Source organism: Geospiza fortis, unplaced genomic scaffold (assembly GCF_000277835.1).
Source record: "Geospiza fortis unplaced genomic scaffold, GeoFor_1.0 scaffold200, whole genome shotgun sequence".
NCBI lineage: Eukaryota > Metazoa > Chordata > Aves > Passeriformes > Thraupidae > Geospiza > Geospiza fortis.
The window spans coordinates 4,526,629-4,550,468 of NW_005054353.1; positions in this window are offsets into that span (position 1 = coordinate 4,526,629).

Here is a 23,840-nt window from a genome sequence, read left to right on the forward strand (position 1 = left end):
TTATAGAAGCTTTTCATGCCAGGTCTAGGTTATTATTTACAGCAACATGGAGGGTCCACTGCCATGATAGAACTGGGCTGTGTGGAGGTGACATCCTGTACTGTGTCATCTTTTATGCCTGCACCTTATTTTCTTGCTAGGCAAAAAAGCATCGTAAAAAAATGCTTACTTAACTTGTTGTTAACCATTGCTATCAAAGCTCCCCTTTTTCCCTCCTGCACTCACTGCCCTGCAGGCCTGGTCCCTTCAGTTCAGCACTGTTTCTATAAAGCAGTCTTCTTGGAAGGTTTTCAGTCTGCCATAATTTCTAAATCACAATAATATGGTCATGCAAATCTTTCTGCCAGTGTGGGTTGAAGAGGTTCCACTGCTCCAGTAAAAGAGGAAGAGAGAGAAGCAAGCTCCCAAGTTTGGTGCGTGAGTTATGTAGCCCCTGTTCATCCCCATCAAAATATTTGGCCCCCTCAGTGTTAATTTTATCTAGACATCAATCTAATTAGAAAATCATACACTCTTGAGACGTCTCAAAACTTAGTTTTCATTAGCTGTCGTTCATAACTTGATTTGATGGAGAGAAATGAGCCAGATTTTCACTAAACCATCTCTTAGACAATAATGATGGGATGCCATGACCCATAACCATTTGATGAATATATTTCCAGAATCTAGAGCTATGTAATGAGAAAGAAGCCCTTGACATTAAAAAGTATTCTTTTAAAGAGGTCCTGGGAAACACTCTGGACACAGACAGATTCACAGATGGAGTGTCACAGTCGGTCATATATTTATTTCAGTAAGACTGTTAGTTTTTAGAAATAAAATGTAACAACCATTTGAAATAGCATTTGCTAAATTCCAGTAATCTTATTGCTCTCTATCTGAAAACAGGTTGACCAATCCATATATTTCACCCAACAATTACTTATCTCTATTACAGGAGAGAAGCAGTAGATGAAAAAAACAAACACTGATAATTGCAGGTTTTTTGCCATATATCTTCCTCACTTCATGTCACGTTCCAAGTCCCATTCATCCATACCTCCAAGTGTATATATACAAACACAAGCTGCAGGTAAGTAATATGCATCTCACAAAAGGAAAGGAACCAATATTTTTGTTCTTGTTCAAATATTGCCAACGTAGTAACATAGTAACATTAAAACACATTGATAATTACATCTTATTTGGTAAGAGGCACCTCAGGATTTAGCACTTAAATCCTCATCTCCAGCTTTAAACATTTCAGAAGAAAAAATTCTTTATGCATCTCATGTGTTTGTCAGATAACAAAAAATCTGTAAAGAGCACCACTGAACCCTTCAAAAGCTATGCAATGATGTATAATTCATCTATGTTTGTAAAGCAAAAGAAAATCAATCAGCCTCATATTTCAGAGGATACTTCCGCATTTATTTTCATATGGTCTTTAATAACAACTAAAACCTCTTTCTTATCCTACTGAGTACTGCTGAGGCAGCTACAGAGGGACAGTGAAAGGCTGTTTGTAGAAATGGCAGATTATTTTTCTTTCTCTGGGTAAGTTAACATTTTAATTCTTTTACTCCTCCAAGTTATTTTTGGCTGAGCCGACAGAACTGGCCATTGTGATGAAGTCCAATCCCACAACCCTCTACTGTTGTAAGTGATAGCCCCAGCTTTCATTTTCTGTGCAAGGAAGGCTTAAACAAAAATTTCCCATGGAAAGCCTCATCCGCACTCACCTGTGCCCATTGTTATTCAGATGTTGAATTTTCTACACACCTCAAAGCCATTCTTTGCATCATTAATAACTAGGAAATTTTAATCACCATAAAATAATGAGTGCAGGGTACTGATTTCTCATCATCCCCTGATTAATCACATGCATATGTCTCTCCAGCTCATGGCCGTACTTAAGGGGTCTAGGGAGAAGCATACGTCTAAGCTCATTGAAAATGAGAAAATAGCCATTGGAGAGGACATACCATAATCACAGTAAATCAAAATAGATTATGTGCAGTTTGCTACCAGAACATTAGTCATCAAAAGTAAATTGCTGTATTTTGGGTGACAGGCAGAGTCTGTAATTTTTTGGACTAATAATTGTGAAGTTCACAGCAGCATTCCTTGTGTCTGACAAAACCTGCTCAGGCCAGCCCTCTGGAGATGCTCAGGGAGAGGCACACAGCCATGTCCACCTCCACCAGCTTCTAATGAGATTACAAAGTGCTTCTCTGGGAGAAGGCTTGTGACTTCATGTATGGAGACTCATGTGTGGTGATGAACTGGAAACGTTTAAATCAGGTCTTCTAAAACAGAGATTGGTGTGCTGCTTCCAGACAAGCATAGTTAGCAGTGATGGATATCTTTAACACTGCCAAGATCCAGCTGGGACAGGTTCTCAAGAGTACAGAGGGAAGATAGATTATGTTTTCTTCTACTGAAATTGAGTCTTTCACCTACAATGCCACAAATCTCAGATCTCTGGCATTTCAAACTCTAACAAGACTTGATTTTAAGGTGGAATATGCTTTGAAAGATTTAAGAGAAATGAAGAGCACCATACAATCCCTCTTCTTAACTTAATACCCCACCAATGCTGAGGACCAGAGAAAAAACCAAAATATTACAGAACTTACATAAAATCTTCAAGGTGTAAATTTAGTTTTACTAAATCTCTGTGAAGGATATTTTATATCAAGAGGTTTTTATTTTAGTAATATAAATATATTGCTGTATTTAATTAGTATATTGCTTGATAAATTTTTGTGCAACAGAAAAAAAGTTTTCTCTGGGCAAGTGGAGCTTGTAGTTGACAAGAGTACTACAGCCATAAGGAATCACTAGATCACACATTTAAAAACAGCAGTCTGATCTCTGAGGTATGTTTTAACCTCTCCTCTTACTAATGTAGATATGTTTTTACATTTTAACATTACATTTAATAAATTATTGAGTCTTTTTTTTTTATTTTCTTCCTCTTTTCCCCTTTAGGAATAAGCCAGTTCTGTGCTGCATGCAACAGGAATGGAGTACATCACCACCTCTGATATGAGTGTTAAGCCACAGCATGCTAATGCAATGCCAACAAGAGTAAAAGCAGGAGAGGAAAACAGCAAATTAGGAAAACCCAGAGTAAGAAAATATGTATTTTTAGATGTCTGTAACATTGTGAGAACTCTCTTGGAACAAAGAGAGAGGTATTCAAATATTTATCCCATGTGAAATGTAGGCAAAAGTTTGACTTTATTCTTTCTTCAGCACTCAACCCAATGCCTTTGTTCTAGTGATTTCCATAAACTCAGCATTAGCAGTATAGATGTTCAACTAAAAGATTAGCAGGAGCAAAAATGATAATACAAAAATGATAAAATTTCCTTTAACCGGTAGAATACCTGTGTAAACCAGTGAATTACCTAATTTTTGAAGGAGAGTAACTTCTGAAGTATTTCACTTACATCAAAGAGGATCCCAAAGGCTTGAAATCTTAGCACCAGCCAAAGTGCAGGGACCTAAGTGACAGAAACAAAGATGCTTTACTGATAAACACTCATTGTGTAATGAACCATACACAAACCTTACTCTTCCTAGAAAAATATTTGCACTTCAATTACTACTTGAAGTAAGTCAAATAATTTCATAGTAGTGTCAATACAAAGTGTAGACTTATTGGATGCACCTTCTGTGTTACTCTTCTGCATAGTGTTCAAGCCAAAATACTGTGAATATTGTAGTGTGGCAAAACAGCTGCCCGCACAGCCAACAAGTCCATTGGTCTTTGCCACCACCACATGAAAATCTTAGGTTTTGGAATAAAGAAATCAGTCATTTGGATTAAACTGGTGCTATCTTCTCTATAATCTGCTTTTGACAAAAAGCAGGATCTGATCATTTCAGTAAACTAGATATGAGCCACAGTAACATGCAAGCTCTGCCTGTTATACAGTATCTACTATCTCAGCTAAAAGAAATACATTGCTACTGTCTAAGGCTTTTTTGATTGAAATAAATTGGTATAATTACTTAAATACAATAATGACCTCTTGACTTTATACTTGTAATGCTAATTTTCCCTCTTTAGAGTTGCAAAGTATTTCATAAACACAATAAGAGAAAAAATGAAACCTCAGTCTAACATGCTAATGAAAGGTGCAGGAAAAGCATAGGGAGGTTTAGTGTCTGGCCAAACACTCCATATCAGCTCTCTGACAGTGCCAAGAACAGAACACCAACTTCTAATTTTAAATTTTCAGTTTTAACATTTAACTACTTTCTAAGAAATCTTCCTTACACATACCTTTAGCTGTATCACAGCTCTTGGGTATAAAGTCAATATGATTCATTCTGCTTTAAGCAGTTTGTGGTCTTGCTAATGTGATTATATTCAGGTCATTGAGCGATACCTTCACGGAAAGTGAAACTACCATAACATACTGAATCAATATCTTGTTGAATTGCTGTCAGATATATGCTGGAGGATAAGTTTTCAACTCTTGCTCATATGAGACCACATATTTAGCTGGGTCATACTGGTGATTTGAATCAAATGGCAGTCTATCACACACACACACAAACACGGTTCCTTCCAGTGCAAATAAGTTATCAAGTGTGCTTTGCCCCACAGAATTTTAAAAATTCCTGGGTGAAGAAAGATGTCACAATAGGGATTCCCTTTGCAGAATCAGATATCAGTGAGTTACCAGCCTGACAGCACACGTTTTTATAAAGCCATAGCAGCAGATAATTGCACTTCATTTTTTTTTTTGGCTGAGGAGTTTAAAGATTTTAGCGGTGACATTCCTGAAATCATATTTCCATAAAGACTCAAGTGCTTTACAGCACTCAGATCTAAAATACAAAGTAAAAATTTGTCCAAATGTTGAAAAAGCAGCAATTTTCATGTAAGCTTTTAAAATTAAATGCAGACAAGTTTTAATCAAAACACGATTTTCTTGTACGCTTACAAATAGTGCCATCAGCTAGGGAGACCACATAGTCTTTACAGAACTCTGTGTTCTCTCAACAGCAATTTCTTGAAAATGGTCAAAGCCTATTTGTTTACATATATATCAGCAGGAGATTTCTTTAAGGTTTTTTTTTCCATGCTACAAAAACAGAAAGACACACCCTGTGATACAGAGTGTAAAATATTAAATGACACTATTACACATCAGTCTAGAATGCTGAATACCATTATACTGTCTCAGAAGTGCCTATTCGGCTGCTGTTAAATAGAACAAGAAAAGAATTTAACTTCTTTTTACCTTTATTACTGTTTTCATAGTTTCTCTAATTTTTGGGGATCGGTCTGACCAGCTATCATAAGCTGCAGAAAGCAATTTTTTTTTGGCTGGTCCAAATAATTGTTATCAAACTTGTTTCTCTCCACAGCTATTCAGCTGCCTCTTAGCCAAATACTTAAATGACCAAAGGAAAATATTCATTTTTCTGCACACAGAATTACTATGCTACAACTAGTTTGTTTCCATGAGTAACATGGATCTTAAATGGCTAGATCTATTTGACCATGTTTTAACTGGTTTTTAATATGTAATGTGAGAATCTGTACTCTGTTTACACAGAATTACTGTCAGGTTGGAATTAATTTTTGCAAATTAATAGCAAAACTTTTCCTTGTGCATCAGGTTTCTTGAGCATGCATCTGCCTTAATGACTAAATTTAATGCTTTGAAATGAGGGGTATTTAGTTGTTAATATTTTCTCCTAATGTTCCCAGATTATTTTTTATTTTGCTGCCAGTCAGGATTGAAGAAAAAGAAGCAGCAATGTTTTCAATTCAGACTGAGGTAGGCCTCTAGGAATAATTACTGCCTTTTAGGTAATTGAATATTTTTTTTAATTAAAAAAAATGTTTTAAAAGCCCCACAACACCAAAACTAGAACAAACCTTAACCCAGTATTATAAGTCAAAAATTTTCCTATGTATGTAGCCAAGTGTTTGCTCCTGACATTAATTGTTACAAGGATGAACTCTCCCCAGTTCTAACATTCAGGGGAACTGCACATCACAGTCAGCCACTCCATCCTAACAGCTCAGTGACGAGGCTTTGGGAATTATGGGTTTGAGGGACAGTAATGGCTTCTGGCCTGGGAAAACAAGGTGCTAGGGGAGCTGTTCTGCAACTATTTCAATCTATCACAGTTTATTTCAACTGAAACAGGTAGAAATTATAAATGTTTGTTGAAATTAGCTGAATTATCTCCTCAATTCCCTTTCTCCTTCTTTCCATAAAAGCTTTTCACAAGCTCAGAGAAACAGTTCACATTAAAATCCACTAGGAAACCTTGCAAAATATTCTTTGCAACAAAACTGTTTGGACTTGAAAGGACTCCAAACAAGAGCTCAGCAGCAATGCTCTGCTCATCCTAATGCTATTTATCCTAACATTATTGAACCTGTCTTATACAAAAAATTGTACTTTTCAGATACAGCACATTACAGAGCACAGAGTTCATTTTTGAATATAAGTGAAAAAATCCCAAGAAATCACAGAAGTTGGAGTTGAATTATTTCTGTTTCTGGGAAAGAATCTCTACCCAGAAGCATTACTTTACATATAATTATTTGATAGGTAATGAGTAATGACAAATGACCTAATGATTAGAGAGTTGTCATCACCATCCTTTTGCCAGCAATAGGAAACATCTGTATCCCTACATGGAAATAAGTGCCACAAACCCAGATTTCAAAATCAAATGTGCAAACCATGCTTACCTCATTGTATAAATTCTTGTTGCACTTCTGGAATAATCACATATTTATGTTTTAGAAGATAGGGAAGTAATACAACTCAAGAGCTACCATCCTAAAAAATGACTGTACAACAGAGTGCGAGAACTTTAACAAGCAATGATAAGTCACTTATAGAAAGTTCTCAAAATAATATCACTCACAAGTGTATTGAAAAAAGTGGTAATAATACATGAAAGCCAGGAATGTACTTTGTAATTTCAGAACAACTTTATATGTCAGACTGCCAGATAAATATTTACAACACACTCCAACTTAGCTGAACTTATATGACTTCAATCAAGGGAAACTGCTTCCAGACACGAAGGTTGTGAAACATGTTATCAACTTTCCAGAGCCTGCCTTCAAAATCACATTGAGAGTGGAGAGCCACACGGCTGTCTAGTGTTATACAGACTTAGAAGCACTGATAGGAAGCTTATGAAATCCTCCCCAGAGGAAAAAAAAAAGAAACAGGATTGTGCTGCTATCATATTATTAAATAAAAACTAGGGAAGGTTGTTCTTTATGTATGATTCTTATAACCATGCCTGGGAACACCAACCTGTGACATGGGAGGCCATGTAGATTGCAGAGGCTTTGAATGTGGATGGTAAAAATCACCCTGACAAGTGAGAACAAATGCAGAGAGGGTTTGTGCAGCAGGCCTCTAGCCAGATCTGCAGTGTCAAGTTGTCTTCTTTTAAAAGAAACATAACTACTGCTACACTAGAGCAGAAAGGGAAAACACACGAGTTGGAAAAGGCCAAATTAAAGCAAAGACCAACAAAAATTGTCACAGGCACAATCAGAACCAGCCACAAAAAATTATAATTATTTGAGATTAAAATCTGACAAATGTTAATGAGGAAAAATTGAAAAATGAACAATTTTTGTAAGAAATGACACTTTTTTTTAACATAATTATTATTCTCTTATTAACAGATTAAGTCTACACATTGTATGAAATTATCATGCAGAGGATCTTTTACACTGCTAAACTGAAGAAAGAAGACGTAAACTATTCCTGGTATCACAGAACCTTGCAATTAAGGCATTAGGTCACGTACAATAAATTCTTCAAGTTGCAGTCAAAAGTAGTGCTTTGGTGTTAATTACTACTTTGGAGAATCACTGTAAATGTTAAGAATTCAAAAAATTCCAAATTGGAAATCCTTCCTCTAATTAAAATGTCTGTTTATTTTTATTTCCTTTCTGTTCTCTGGACCTTAGGCATAACAAAAATACTAGTGATAGAAATTAGACATTACTTCTGCTTCATTTGTTTGGACTCTGGGTTTTGTTAAAGAAAAGCTGAAATAGAACATGCAATACTGATTTTCTAACCTTTCTTCATCATGGGTTTATGCTCATGTGGAAAAAGCAGAAAGGAAACAAGTAGTCTCTCAATTATTTTTCTTGCAACACTGGTGGATTTACTATTTTTTTCATACCCACTATTAACTATCACAATTCCTACTTTATGCTACAGGTCAAGGTTGGTTACTTCTGTTACTACTGAATAACAATGTTCCTACTGTAATGAAGATTATTAAAAATATTTTAAAAGTAGCAACAAGCACAGTAAATAAAAAATATCATTGGCACCACTGTATGTATAAATACATATACAAAGCAGTAAGTTCAGGAATATTACTGCCAATTGATCTGAAATTTGCTCATTGTGTCCTACAGTAACGAGGTGCTCCATTACTACCAGCACAGTGAATATGTCAGTTCTCAACAAACCTTGACCTGTTCTTAGCACCTAAGTTGATGTACACAGTACAAGTGATGGAAAAAAGCCAGAAAAGGCAGACCTGTAGAGTATTCCCTCAAGTAGTTCTCTCTGTCATTAAATGCTTTTAAGTAAACCTGAAGGGTAGTGTATGCTGTTCACAGCAGCCTTGTGAAATCTTGCCACTGTCCAGATTATTGTTCTGGGAAACACAAGTTAAGATGACTGTAATTTAAATCCCCAGCTGAGATTTAGTTGGAGTTCTGGAACACTGACCATGATGCATAGCAAGAGAAGTAGCTAGAATCACATCCTTGACCTAATGAAAGGATGAGCAAGTTGTATTAGTTCTCCCACCCATCTAAGCTCTTTTTCAACATTTCTGCTAGGCTCTTAAGTAAATTAAATTTATTGATTTAGCTTACAAAATTACAAAGAAAAGGACTGGGAGAAGTACTTCTAACCCACAGCAAAAGAGTAGATGTGTTTTCCTTTGTCCAAAATCAGTCATGGAAATATAAAACAAATCTCCCCCAAAACAATTCAGTGGTTTTCCTTACTATTGAAGTAGAAGCCCATCACCAAAGCTAAATGCATTTGCCATGTCATTAACCAGTCATAAACACAGTTCCTTTTGAGTTTGCTATGGTCTCACGTACAACTCTGGGGTTTCTTTTGTACAGCCGCACAGATTTGACTTTTTTTTTTACATTTGAACTTCTTTGTCCCTCAATCTGGTTTATTTTAACACAAACTGTCAGAAGAACAAGATACTTAGAAACTCCATTGCTGTCTCTTGTGGGAGAGATAATCGATGTTACAGGCCTGCTGCTCTTATCTTTGGGGAGTGTTTAACAGCATGATGGGAGTTCCATTTTGATTTGTGACTGCTTCATCTGGGTGGCCCAAACAGCCCATGAAAGGTGTGAACAGACAGTTGCTGCATTCATAAAGCCAGGAGTTTGCTCTGAATCTTAGGTTTTAATTTGTGAGGCAAGTATAATCTTGGGATTACAGCAAGTCAGATCTTGGGATCAAGCTTGTGTGTGTGCCTGCACACCCCACATCTGATACTATTTGTTTAAAGGGGGATTCAATAATCCAAAACCAAGTCTGTCTGGAAGAGCTCATTTAAGGAATAGTACCAAAAAGGATGCACTAGTAGATGCACTTCCTCTTGTAGCATAAGCAACAGAGCGTTGGTAGGGTCCTGGGGATGTTCTGATGGTAACTCACAATTATAAACAAACAACAAAAAAAGGTATTTTCTGTTGTTTGGTATCTCTCAAATCTCTTTTTAAAAAGTTTTTCCTTTCAAGCATGGCATCTGCCACTGTTGCCTGTAATGTGATGTGAACAACAAAATTAAAAGAATAGCATTTTACACAAGAGGCCTTAGGTTTCTGAAATATTTTAGGCACAATGTTATATTTAATTCTGTTCAGACATATCGAAGAAATGGGCAAGAAAACTACTGTTAAAAAGCTCTGGACCTCAGAAAGTATAATGCCTACTGGTCATTTCAAAAAGTATGTCCAACCCTGACATCATTTCTTGTTTTCCACTGAAAAGAGAAATGCATTAACAGATTGTGCCTGGTTTTGATTGTTAGGGCCATTGTTCAATTAAGCGGATTTCAGCTGAAGGTTTAAGTTGCAAGATAGTTAGGAAAGTTGGTGACCTACAGGAATATGTAGAGTATGCATGGTGCTGAAAGGAAAGAGAGTGAAGTTTGACTCTATTAAGATGGATGTGGAGTGATTGATAACATGTGTGAGAATGTAGATAGGACTGTTGAACACGGAAGCAGAGGAGACAGGGAGTGTATTTTTACTCATTTCTAAATTCTAAAGGCAGGAGGGGTGTTGTGCAGGTTATTTGTACTCTCCTCTAGTTTGCTGTGGAAATAAAATTTTTTAAAAATCTATGTCATCACAGCTAAAGCTAGAACACCTGAAACACTACAACAGGAAGAAATGTTGACTGAGTCCACTACAAGGTCTTCTAATTTTTTAAGTGAATCCTGAACTTATTGCACAGAGCCACAAAAAAAAGGGTGTCAGCATCCATTACAGACACTTTGAAACATAAAAGCTCATGAATGATCTTTTGTCTTTTTACAGAGCTATCTTTTCATTTTCTCTGTAGAAGATCCACCTTTAGAATTGAGAAAATGAGCTGAGAGGACTTCGACATAAGCACACAAATAAAGAGACTCTCTGCCTTCTAAACCAGGTTCTTAGAAATTATTCTGCACCTACTCCTTAAGTGTGAGTTAAGCCATTTTAAAATGTTGTGTCTGTCTTCTACCCATAAATGGGTATATATCCATATAGGTTCATACAAGTATGTATATGTCGTATACATGTATGAACATATGAAAGTGTTGTATACATGTATGTATATGTTCATATATATTTGTTCATACATGTTTTTCTTAAAACTAGTGGATTTAATTTACTGCAATCTCTATACTCTCAACCACTAAACAATGACAATCCATTAAACTTTTTAGCCTCAAGTGAGCATTAAAAGTCTGATAGAAAAAATATAATCTACTCAATTCGAATCAGTCAAACATTCTCTAAATTCTAGTTGTTACAGGAACCCATTTTGAACCTAATCTTTCAATGCACTTCTAAAAGCTTTCATGTAAGTTGATTTCTCTGTTCTCAAGAATCATAGAATAGTTTGGTTTGGAAAGGACCTTAAAGATCACTTATCTCCAAATCCCCTACTATGTACAGTGACATTTTGCATTAGACCAGGTTGCTCCCAGCTCCATCCAATCTGTCCTTGATCACTTCCAGGAATAGGGCATCTACAACTTCTCTGGGCAACTTGTTCCTGTGCCTCACCATCCTCACAGTAAAGAATTTCTCCCAATATCCAAAATAAATCTACCTCCTTTCAGTTTAATCTATTCTTCATTATCATTATTTTGTCAGTAAAATATCTTCACCTTTGAGATTTTCCAAAATTCTCCATTATATCTTGAAGTAGCAGCCTGGTATCCAGGATGAGCTTAAGCAGTGACAGCTCTACGATATTTCAGCACACAGCTGTGTATCCCACATCAGCTACTTTCCTTCTCCCTCTGCACTGTGACAGCAAGCCCATGAGCTGGCTGCCCTTACTACAAGAGGCAAAAAAGACGCACAAAGATCCGTCTGCATCTTGTGGAGAGCTCAAGAATGGATCTTGATATTCAAAAGGCAAGAGAAGGCACTGATCTAAAGACAGTCTTTCCTCCTTAAGTACCATAATCTTCCACTCACTCTTGTCTCTAAACAAACTTAATAGTTTTTGCTACTGTTAAAATTTTCCTCCCAGTCATATACTCTTCAATAAAATAAATAGATTAATAAATAGATTTCAGCAACTTGTTGCACTTTGCACCATGAGAAAGCATGTCTGGAAAATAGTTCTAACTATTTTCTCCTGCCTTTTTCAGATTATTTAGCATGAAGTTTTCAGCATTTCACCCAGTATTTTCTGGTTTATATCTACTGCTTCACTGAAAATATACTTTAATCTCTTTTCCATTTGTTAGAAGCTTTTCTCTGAATGTTGATGAAATTATCTGTTTAAAGTTGAACAAATGCAAAGAAGGAAAGAATAAGCTATGAGCTTAGCTGTGAGTTATCTTTGCATGTCATGATTCAGACATAGTATGCAAGTAATTGACATTGAACAACCTAAGTTTTGGAATCACTTTGAATGTAAGCATCCAGATGTTTTCTGTATTATCTTTGAGGAGTATAAATGTAATTTTAGTAGTAAGGAGCTCCAGGTTCTTCCACTTGATTTATTGTCAGACGTGAGAAAATCTGTTTTTAAACTTCTATATTTCTCCCATTGAATGTCTATCATGACCCTGCTTTTAGGTGAATGTTTTTTGGTAATGGAGGAAAGGGTGGCTTGTTATGCTCACACTTGGCACCTCCCTGCTGCAGGTCTTCATCTGCCTCTGCTCACTGCAGAGCCTTCATGAACCCTTCCAGTTCCAGCTTCCTCCAGCCGATGGAAGCAAGCCCTGCACCCTCCATGACAGAGCCCAGCAGAGCGTGCATTATTCCAGGGGTGTTTCTAGCCCACTGTGATTGCATTCACCATCTCTGGGACGTTTATTATTTGCACTGTTTACTTCTCCCCCTTAATATCATCATTTAATCATGAAGCTATGCCATGTTTACATGTGCAAAATATTCCCTTCTTATACTTGAACAGACTTTTAATTTCTTGTCTTCATCTTAACATGTGCAAGCAGATTTATGAAAGCGCTTCTTGTTTGGTCCTCATGAATTCTCTCCCAGCTGAACATTCTTTTTATGCTTTTTCATGTTTGGCTTAAGTCACATCATATTATGTTAAAAACTTTTGGCTCAATTTCATAACATCGAAGCAGAAAAGCTCATAATAAGTTGATTTATGATCTGTACAAAGATCTTACAGAATTTAGAAGCCCTGGTCCTCATTGCAGTGTGCATATTTATGAGAATGTATGCATGCATATGCACAAGTATATGTGTGAGTGTGTGTGTACACGTATGTTGTACATATGTGTATATTTTGTTACTGCAATGTGTCGAGTGTTCAGGATTTGAATGTTTCCAGCTATGGCAGATCATTAGCCAAAACACACTGACAGCAAATATATGACTAGCACAATCAGTAGAACATGTCACAGTAACTGCCTCTCACTTCTGCTAATACAGAGATGTTTCTTAGTAAAACTTGTATGCAGTTTTACTGCAAGCCTTTTTGAATGAAAGCAGAAGAGAGAAACTGGGGACAGGAGAAGAAAGTAAAAGATCCGTGCAGTATTTAATCCAAGCAAGTTTCTACACGCCTCTACTGATTCTAACTTAAAGATTTTACTAATCTTTTTAGAGGATAAAACAGTTGGCACATATTTGTCAGGGTGAAATAAACACTGTTATTTTAAGCAAAGAATACATACATGTTTTTAAAACCTCTTGGCATGTTGAAGAGTGAGACACCAGGGAAATAGAAGTGTCTGGTTTTTGTAAAATTCCTCTGGTTTCTACAAAGGTCCTCTCTGACCACAAAGGTTTACAAGGGAAAAGAAAGTATAATGAATTCTCTCATAACTGCTTATGTCTCATAGACCTGAATTTTTTTGCCAATATGTCCTGATAATTAGTATAAGGTGTACTTGTTTCTTTGTGTATATAGCAACATGACTTACTTCACAAAAAAAAAAAAAAAAAAAAAAACAGAAACTTGGCTAAAAATAAGCAGGAATCGTTAGTGCCCAGATGTTTTACTTTTCCCCTTATGCAGTGACCAAGTTGATTAGTCGAGTACCTTAATGCTGAAATTAGTGCTGCACTGGGGTTATAAAATGTTGAAAAACTTGTTCATAACTTTGGTTTTTACATTGTTTTTCTGATGTACATTTCTTTTTATCTTTTACTTAAGATATTTCAATCTTTTTCCTTGCCTTCCCAGACCTTCTTCATCTTCAATTTTACTACTCTCCAAAACCTTTTAGCAGATGACTGACTTTATGCTCAGTTTTACGTGTGAGAATGCAAAAAGTTCTAGATGTTTTGGTACCTGCTCATTTCTTAGAACAAGCAGAGAATGGTCAGTTGGCTGTCCCAAGATACATTTTAAATTATATTAATGAGACAAACCTGATACACTCCAACTGTTACTACAAATATACCTTAGTGATGGCTTTGGTCTCCAAATCTTAGTATTTTTTATATTGTAATGTTCAGAACAAAATACAGAAAGATAAAACATTTTTGGGTTAGTCAAAACACCTTGAGGCTCTAGGATTTTGACCCCAAGTTTCAGAATGAACTGTTCATTTAGAGGTGCCATTGTGATTTGGACTTGATCAGCACTAGTTGTTTACCAAATCTTTTCCCTTTCTGAATTAGGCCTTTCCATGTGCTTATTTTCAGCAGACATAGGTCTATAAGCCCTGGAGGTGTAGGTAATTGTAGTGCCAAAACTGTTGGCAGATCTTCTGTATTTGATGCAACTCTCAGGAAGTGTTGGCAATCTAAAATGCAGAACCTGATAATGTGGACTAGGCAGAGCTTACTTTCATAACCAAAGCCAGGGCTGAGTTTACAGGCCTGTCAATCAGCTAACCAGGGTCCACTGCTGCCCCAAGAAAGTTGTTGGTGGCCATTGAAATGGAAAACTGTGAGCATGCAAATTTAACTTAATCTGCATCTGCCATCTTTCATAGAGGTACACACACAACCTATACATGTGCCTGTCAGAGGGCAACCATCCATGACTAATGGATAACTGCATGTCCTCTAGGTAACTCAAAAACTGTAAACCCCAAAAAAGTATTTTTAAATATTGTTATAATTTAAACACTTTTTATTCCATTACTCTGTCTCTTCACATTCCTTCCACAGATAAGGAGTGGGGTTTTTTTCTCAAAGCTTAGTGTAAATTTCTGTCAAGGAGCTATGACCTGGCCTGATGATGAGGACAATTGTACAAACCAATCTAAAACACCAGTAAAATTGGGTCTATCAGAGATAGGTCTGCTGGGTATTAAATTTGAATGAGACTACACTCTGGCAACATAAATGTTCTAATAACAGCCTTGGCACAGCCATGTACTTGCATCTTAATCTAACTTGTCAGGCTCATCATGAAGTGAACTGTGTGGATTTTATGTCAAGACATTGTATAGCATGTAGAAAATAAGACCAATTCCACACAAGAAGCTAACAAAAAACCAGAGTAAAGCACCAGCTCAGTCTCATCATCTCTTGGACTGAACTTCAGCCTACACATTTTGCCACCCACTGCTTGTAACAACAGGCAACAAAAAAATCCAAGTTATCATGACAAAAAAGCAAGTAGGATTCTCCTTAAGCAATTGCATTCACTTAGGGTTAATGCTCAAGCAACAAAAAGGGAGAATGGGATACTATTAAAATGTGGATGTTCTACAAAGTTTTTTGTGACTTCTGTGAGCCACATCTTTGCACTCCACAGAGATTACTTCAGTGTGTATATGCCACTAGGTTTTATTCACTACTCTTCTTCTAAAAGTCATGACACTAACCTCTAGGAGCTTTTCAACCATAAAAAGCAGTATTTATGTGCCACAACAAGTTGGCATGTGTTTAATACACATTGCAGTGTGACATCTACAATCTGCCATTATAGTCCACAGAGAAAAATAAGCACATCTAGTACATTATTTCACCTTGAGATAGGTGTGCCCAAAACATGTTTCCCTGTCAGCCTACTCCTTAAGGTCTTCATTCCTCCAATGCCTCTGAGAAGGATAGAGGTGCATTCAGCAGTAGAGCACAAATATGCTGGAGGCAATGTTCACAAAGGTATTTAGACAACTGCTCCTAATTAGGTACCTAATTTCTTGTGAAATTTGCAGACAGACTGTGTTTGCCTAAGGTTAAGCTGTAAACCATAATCTCCTTGTAATACCTGTCTTCGGCAGTTTGCATGTGGTCACACAGGAAATTTTTTGACAGACCAGGGAAGTGACTTTTGCAAATTTATATCAACACTAAAGCTACCAGGTCATCTGTCCTCTACATTATCTCTCAGTTTTGTCTAGCTAGTGGTCCTTCCTTAATATTTATTTGGCTAGTTCCTATGTCTCCATGTCTCAGTGGACCCACTGCTTATGAGAAAATGCCATATATATTATCTTTAACAAAATCACTCTTACCACAAACAAGTTATTTGAAAAGCAGCATGGATATCCCCAAAGTGGATTAGCAGAGTCTCCTTCCAGCAGGCTGACAGGTTCTCCTTTGTTTCCTACTCTTTTCTTCCCTGGCACCATAATCCTCCTTGCTGAATTCAGACAGTTTGTAAGAATCAACACTCATCAGCACATTGGGATGTCAGTGCCACAGCTAAAAACCCTGAGACAAGAGCCATTCAGGTAAATTTCAAAGAGAGCAAAATACACAAATTGGAAAAAAAAAAGAAAAAAAGGGAAAAAAAAAAGAAAAAAAAGCTTGTTCAGTGTTTTCAGAGATCACAGAATCACAGAATAATGAGGTTGGAAGAGACCTCTAAGATCATCAAGTCCAACCTATGCCCTAACACCTCAACTAGACTTTAGCACCAAGTGCCATGTCCAGTCTTTTTTTAAACACATCCAGAGATGGTGATTTTACTATCTCCCTGGGAAGAGCATTCCAGGACTTTTTTATTCTTTCACTGAAAAATTTTTTCCTAATATCCAACCTATACCTTCCCTGACGTAGCTTGAGACTGTGTCCTCTGGTTCTGTCAGTTGCTGCCCAGTGGGAAAGACTGACCCCCACCTGTCTACAACCTCCCTTCAGGAAGCTGTAGAGAGTGATAAGGTCACCTCTAAGCCTCCTCTCCCTAACATGAAGAGCCATGGATTTGATGGATGCACCACTCAGTGGATAAGGAACTGGATGGTTGGTTAAACTCAAAAAGTTGCTGTCAAGGGCTGGATATCCATGTTCAGGGCAGTGACAAGTGACATTTTGCAGGGTTTAGGATTGGACTGCTGCTGTTTAACAGCTTTGTTGAGGACATGGGCAGGGGGATCGAACCTTGCAGGCACCCTTGGCAAGTTTGGCAATCACACCAAGCAGCGTGGTGTGGCTGATATACTGGAGGGAAGGGATGCCACCCAGAGGGACATGGACAAGCTTGAGGAGTGGGCCCATTCAAACCTCATGAGGTTCAACAAGGCCAAGTACAAGGTTCTGCACAATGATTGGGGCATCCTCTTGGGCAGAGGATGGATTGAGAGCAGCGCTGAAGAAAAGGACTTGGGGGTGTTGGTGAATCAATAGGTTAGGATGTGCTGACAATGTGTGTTCGCAGCCCAGAAAGCCAAACGTGTCCTGGGCTGCATCCAGCACCGTTCACCATCACCCTCTGGGCCTGGCCATGCAGCCAGTTCCTATCCCAGCAAAGAGTGCTCCTGTCCAAGCTGTGAGCTGCCAGCTTCTCCAGGAGTGTGCTGTGGGAGACAGTGTCAAAGGCCTTGCTAAAGTACAAATAGACAACATCCACGGCCTTTCCTGCATCCACCAGGCAGGTCACCTGGTCATAGAAGGAGACCAGGTTAGTCAACATGACTGACCCGTCTTAAACCCATGCTGGCTGGGTCTGATCCCCTGGCCATCCTGTAAGTGCTGGGGGATACCACTCAGTATGAACTAATCCATTATCTTACCTGGTACTGAGGTCAGGCTAACTGGCCTGTAATTACCAGGATCCTCCTTCCTGCCTTTTTTGTAAATGGGTGTCACATTGGGCAGCTTCCAGTCATCTTGAACCTCGCCAGTGAGCCAGGACTGCTGGTAAATGATGGAGAGCAGCTTTGCAAGCTCATCTGCCAACTCCCTCATCACCCTGGGATGGATCCCATCTGGTTCCGTTGATTTATAAATACCCAAGTGTCCCAGCAGTTCTCTGACTGCCTCTTCCTGGATAACAAGAGGACCATTCTGCTCCCTGGCACCGCCTACCAGATGCTGACACAGCTTCATGCATCCCGAAACAGCCTGTTTGTGTATGATTTGGCATGAGAGATAAAACTTTCCTGCATTTATCCAAACCCACCAGTACTACCTTACATCTGCCTATGGGCTAGTCTTCCCTTTGTGGCCGTCCAGCCACCTGGTGTCCTGCAGAACTGAAGGGATATGAGGGTTCAGGTCCAACAGATCCCAAAAATTCAGTGTAAAAGAAGGCATAGCCATTCTTTCTGGTGCTCACACTGGGATTCACAAAGCCAATAGCCCATGAGAGAGTCAAAGGAACTATTAAACTTTCTCACACTCCTCTATGAAGCTTTAGCTTCTCAGGAAGAAATAAATACCAAGATCCAGATACTCTGTGTCAACCACAGAGTGTACAGACTTCAGGCTTGCCTACACAGCAAAGGTGAGAAAGGTTTGAACCTATTTGGAGTCCAAGTATTGGTTTGGTGAGTATTTGTTTATGCATTTCTTGTCCTAGATATTCAGAGACAGATATTATATTTCTAAAATGTGCTGAACAGCTGATTAACCTTTAAACCTGAATAGATGCCTTCCCAGTTCTACAACAATAGCTCCTTGAAATTAGTTTTAATGATATTATAAAAGCATGGAATGGTTTATAATTAGCTGCTAATAGGTAGCTACATGATTTGGAAAGGTTTAATAGATTTAATTAAATTGCCTAAATATTTACATTGCTCTAAACATGTGTTATGAACTTAGCATGATACTTGGTTTTATGATTAATTTTTAAAACCTTTTTATTAATATAAATAGCCTTTTGGTTGGAAGCCATGTATACATTAGCAAGTGTAAAAGGTGAACGTTAGCACATCTTTTTCCTTAGGAAATGAATGTGGTTTCCTCAGCAGATGTTTATAATGAATGGAAAAGTTCCTGCCTGGAAAGAATTTTACAGAAACTGTTATTGACAGAGTTAAGCCCTCCGATTTTTATCTGTGTTTGACCTGCTGTTTGTGTGTTCAAGACGAAGGGATGAGGGATGGCTGTTTATTTTCCTGCCTTCTGGCAGGTTGCTGCTTTACTATGTGCGAACAAATAATTTTTTACTTACAAGTGACAAATAGACTGTTCCAAATACTACAGGTTTGGGTTAAAATTGATTATCATGAATAAAATTGCTGAATTTCCTTTGCATTTCATCTGGCCATAGGAGGAGAAACCGTGGGGCCACCTGGAACTAGAGAGATAAAAAATTAGGTGCCCCATGAGAAGAAAATCTCATGGCACAAAGCTCAAGTAACATGAGGGATGGGAGAGTTTGGAAGAATCCTTGCAAGTTCTTTTGTGAAGAACTATAGGGCTACAAAAGTAAGAGAGGAAGCCCCCAGTGAGAATGGGAGGAAAAGGTATCAGACACCAATGTGATGATATGCTTGCTGGGATCTGCTTCCTGGTCTTGAGAGGTTAGCAAAACACTGATTCCCTGCTCTTGGAATCCTGCTGTGTCCATAACAGAAAAAATATCAACAAAGTTGTGAAAAGCAGTATTTTCCCTCCAAAAGTGCTGAGTCAACACCATGATGCTGTGAGCCAGGAGTTCAGGCAGACCTCAAGAAGGGTCTTTAAGTAGCCATCAACGCAGTCAACACAGCCAACATGGCCAACACAACCTCTAGATCAAGGAGTCTCCAGCTGCTCATGGCCTGAACATATTCACCTTATCCTTTAGCCCCTATTCCTTAACCAGTGTAAGCAAGTACTAATAGGCACCTATTAAAAATAAGAAAATGGGAAAGATGAACTTCAAAGTTTTTTTTCTGGAAGTTCCTCAGTTTTATCCACATTCTCAGTTTATTTAAGAAACAGATAAAATAGCATGACAAGAAACAGATAAAATAGCATGACAAGTATATTGGAGAAGGCACAGTTTGAAGTTGTGGTTAATGACTTCGTTTCATAACATATTGTGAAATATTTGACATTTTTTGAACAATACAAAGGATTACAAAGGCAACAGTGACACACAGATTTTATTTCATGAGAGGGAAGTCATACACAAATTGGAGTTAAATTGGATTTTGGCCTGTTAAACAATAAATAAGGTCTTCATTATTGCTTCTTCACTTTCATTTTTTGTGAATTCCTTTGAATCACAGCAAATAGCAAAATGAACTGTGAAATATGCACACACAAAACTCATCCCTGTATTCAAGTTTCTGTATTGACGAGTAAGCTCTACAATGAGAATCTCAAGGTATTGCTACATTTTACCTGTGCTATATTGCACTTACATATTTAATTTGTGCTGGGTTATTTGTTTGTGTGTTTCTTTGTTTGTTTCATTGTTTGTTTGTATGTACCACCATAGCTCCTAAAAACAGGGTCAAATTATACCAAGTGCTTTTACATAGATGAGCAATAGAACAAGATTCCCAATTCCTAAATCTGGGGATTGCTTGGATATATACCAGATCTCCAGTGACCTGCTGAAGAACAAATATGTTCAGAGGCTGTGACAGAGTAGGATGTTTGAAGAATTGATTGAAAAAAATGAGGTAAAAGCAAAGCTGAAATAATGACTGAATACTCAGAATTAATCTTGTTTCACTGTGTTTGTCTTTAGGTAGAACTATGGAGTATGTGTGGTCTTGGCAAGCTTCGAGGGGTTTAGCAAAGGGTTACTGTTAGAGTGATCATATGATGGAGAGATTTTAACAACCTGCATGTCAGGTGAAGAGAAAGAAGTCTTTTAAATAAGATAATATAATAAAATATTTTATATGGATGAACTAAGATGTTCATCTGCAAGCTGCTTTGGAACTATATTATTTTATATTAACAACGCAAATGTATTTAGTACTGCAGTGCTAAATATAAACCAGGCATCACACAAGCAGTTATGCAAGCACCTCCATTCAGCTTTGCCAGCAAATTTCAGCACTGACCCCACAGCACCCCATCTCTAGGGCCTCTCTTAAACAGAGAATGCCAATTGTGCTGAACTGTGGGAGCACTTACACTGTAGAGAAGAGGCTAAAGTGAGACTCACCAAACTTATTTTCACTTGAGATCAAAGGCAGAATGTGAGTTCCACTCTCCAGACATCAAAGACCAGCGCAGAGCCCACTGTGCCACTTCAACCTGAAATTATGTCCGTATTGTGTACAGTGGGAAGTTTACAGCTTTTATCTCAAAGTGCAATGCAAGAAATGCAGCTAGCTAAAAGTAACTCATAATAACAGTAGTAGTACATGTAGTAGTCATTATGACCATCATCTGGGCTTGATTAGCAAGAAAAATGGTAATTAAAAGAAATTATTTTTTTCTTCCAAGATTTTGTGTTACATAGACTAAGAAAATGATTGAGTGGAAAGATTTTATTCACAGACAATTAAATCAATATAAGTGTCTTTCTAATAGAATTTGATCACACTCTGACTTAAGTGTCACATAGTTTTACTAAATTCCATACAGAGAGACCTCAGAGCTGACTTCTAGTTAAACCTGTTTTACTAAATTGAAGATTATAAGCCACTGCAGTTCTGTTTCCACAGCCTTTGAAATTATCAGAAAGGCTCCTCACAGTCTCAGGCTAGTGGGCAAGTGGAAGATCTTTCCATTGATGTAGTTAAAGTTTTCTCTTATTCAACATCCACATTTTCCTGCAAGTATGTTCATTGATGCCAATGTGAAGATTTCACCAGTGTGACCAAGGTAGGCAAGTTAGACCTGCAGTGTTTTGTTCTCCAGAGAAGATTCAGACAGGCGGTTTCATAAGTTGGAGGAATTCTAGTTCATGCATGGAACCAGATGATGCACATGCACAATTTTGACACAATTTTGACAGTACACAGCAACATGTTGATGTTACTTTGTTATGAGGTAGTAAGAGCGCAGAACACACCTTTTTATCTAGTCCAATGGCATTTAGACTTTTTTTTCATTTTATTTGGGACACCGTGTGCAAAATTTTTAGTAGAGATGTGTAGACTTAACCAGAGAGCCATCCTACTGTAAATTTGTTCAGAGCAAACCCCTCAGAAGTAGTGAAGCCCATAGAAGCCCTAGGACCTGAATAAAATAAAAGTTAAGCAATCCACTGACCTAACAAATTTGTCAGTTCCAAACACATCCCATGAAATATGAGTAAAGATTCTGGGGTTATCATAAACAGTCAGTCATGCATGCAGAATAGATGTGCTGCATTGGACTATTTTCTGCTGATGGACTCCTACTCCTACCATGAATATGAGTTCTTGGTGAAGGACTGTCTGAAATTGTTGATGAATACCGCGGTGAGGGGAGCACCACTGATTCTCCATCAGGTAGTAAATGTAGGCTGTTATCTGCATGTGGACTGTGACTAGTTAAAGTAACAACAGAAATGCCTAGATTAGACAACAGGCACATAAGGGTTGTGGATTTCTAAACATCTGTGCCAATGATCTCGACAGAGAAAAATGTATCTTCTTTCCAAAAATCAACCTGAGTTTTCTGCTGCAGAAACAAGTGTGCATGGGGCGGACAAGGTATACAGCACACACCTGGGTACAACAAGCTTGGCAAATGAAAGTGTTCCAATACCCTGAGGCTTAGGTTCAGTGATGTATGATTGCCTCTCTCATCTGCAGGAGCTTTTCACTTGTTAACCATACCAGAAAGTGTTGTGAAGCATCCAGCAAAATAAAACTTTATCAACCCAAAGTCCAGAGCCAGTACACGAAATGAAGTCTTTAACTCTGAAAAGCTACAAAACAGAGTAACACAGTAACATAGTAAGCACAAAACATAGAAAGCACAAACAAATGTACTTAAAAACTTACTTTTGATCACCACAATGTGTGCTGCAACATGCCAGCCTCTCTTCTGACGCTGTAAGCTGGTGGTACAAGGGATTACTTTATAGTTCACTTCCAATCTTGTTGCCTTGTAATCATCTGGCTGGTTGGTATTCACCCCTCTGACCATTCACCCCTCTGTCTCAAGCCAGGTTTGACCCAAGGCCATAAATCAATGCTGTTAGATCAGCTTTTATTGAAAAAGTGCCCAACACACTGTGATAAACAGTTCTAGTTAATAAAAGATATAGGACAAAATAAGCCTAAAAACTGAATTGAGTCAACAGTAGCCTAGCCTCCCAAGCTGTGAGCAAGGCACATTCTCAAGTAGCAAGCAATAAGCTAGTGATCACATTAGGCCCATCCACATTGTATCTGGGCCTTGAACATATATAAATACAAGGAAAAGAACTATTTGAGCATTTTAGTATGTGAATGTAGAAATATAGAAGGAAACAATATTTTCAATATATCCTAAACTACTAGAATTTCAGAAAGAAGTTATTCAACCCGAGTTTTTGGCATTAGTCTGTTTCTATTATTGTATTTTATTAAATTTTTATATTGTAATATTCCTAAAAAATTAAATATTTACAAGAAGGTGCCAGTGAATTAAGACTACACACAGATTTTCATTAAAATTTTCTGTGTTTTTCCTGTCTTATAAAAATAAATAAGCTTTTCTTCAACTGACCAGAATACGATCATTCTGATTAGGAGTACAATGCATCATCCATCCAAGTCTGTCTTTAACAGTACCCTTTGTCTCTCTGACATAAGGCTACAGTCATTGCTTTTTGAAAGTTTCCACTCTTAAATTATTGTACTGAAAAATGTACTGAAAATACTTTGTTTCTTTCAAAACAGATATTGAAGAATAATGAAACTTAATTTCAAAATCGACTTTTAATAACGCCAGGGTTACAAATACTAAGCCTGAAACAGAAGTTTTTACAGGTAAGGGCATCATTCCAGTGCAGCCCAAACTGTGCTGCGCAAGAAGCCCCAGGCTCCAGCTTGGATCCCAGATGAGAGAAGCACTGTCACCATCAGTC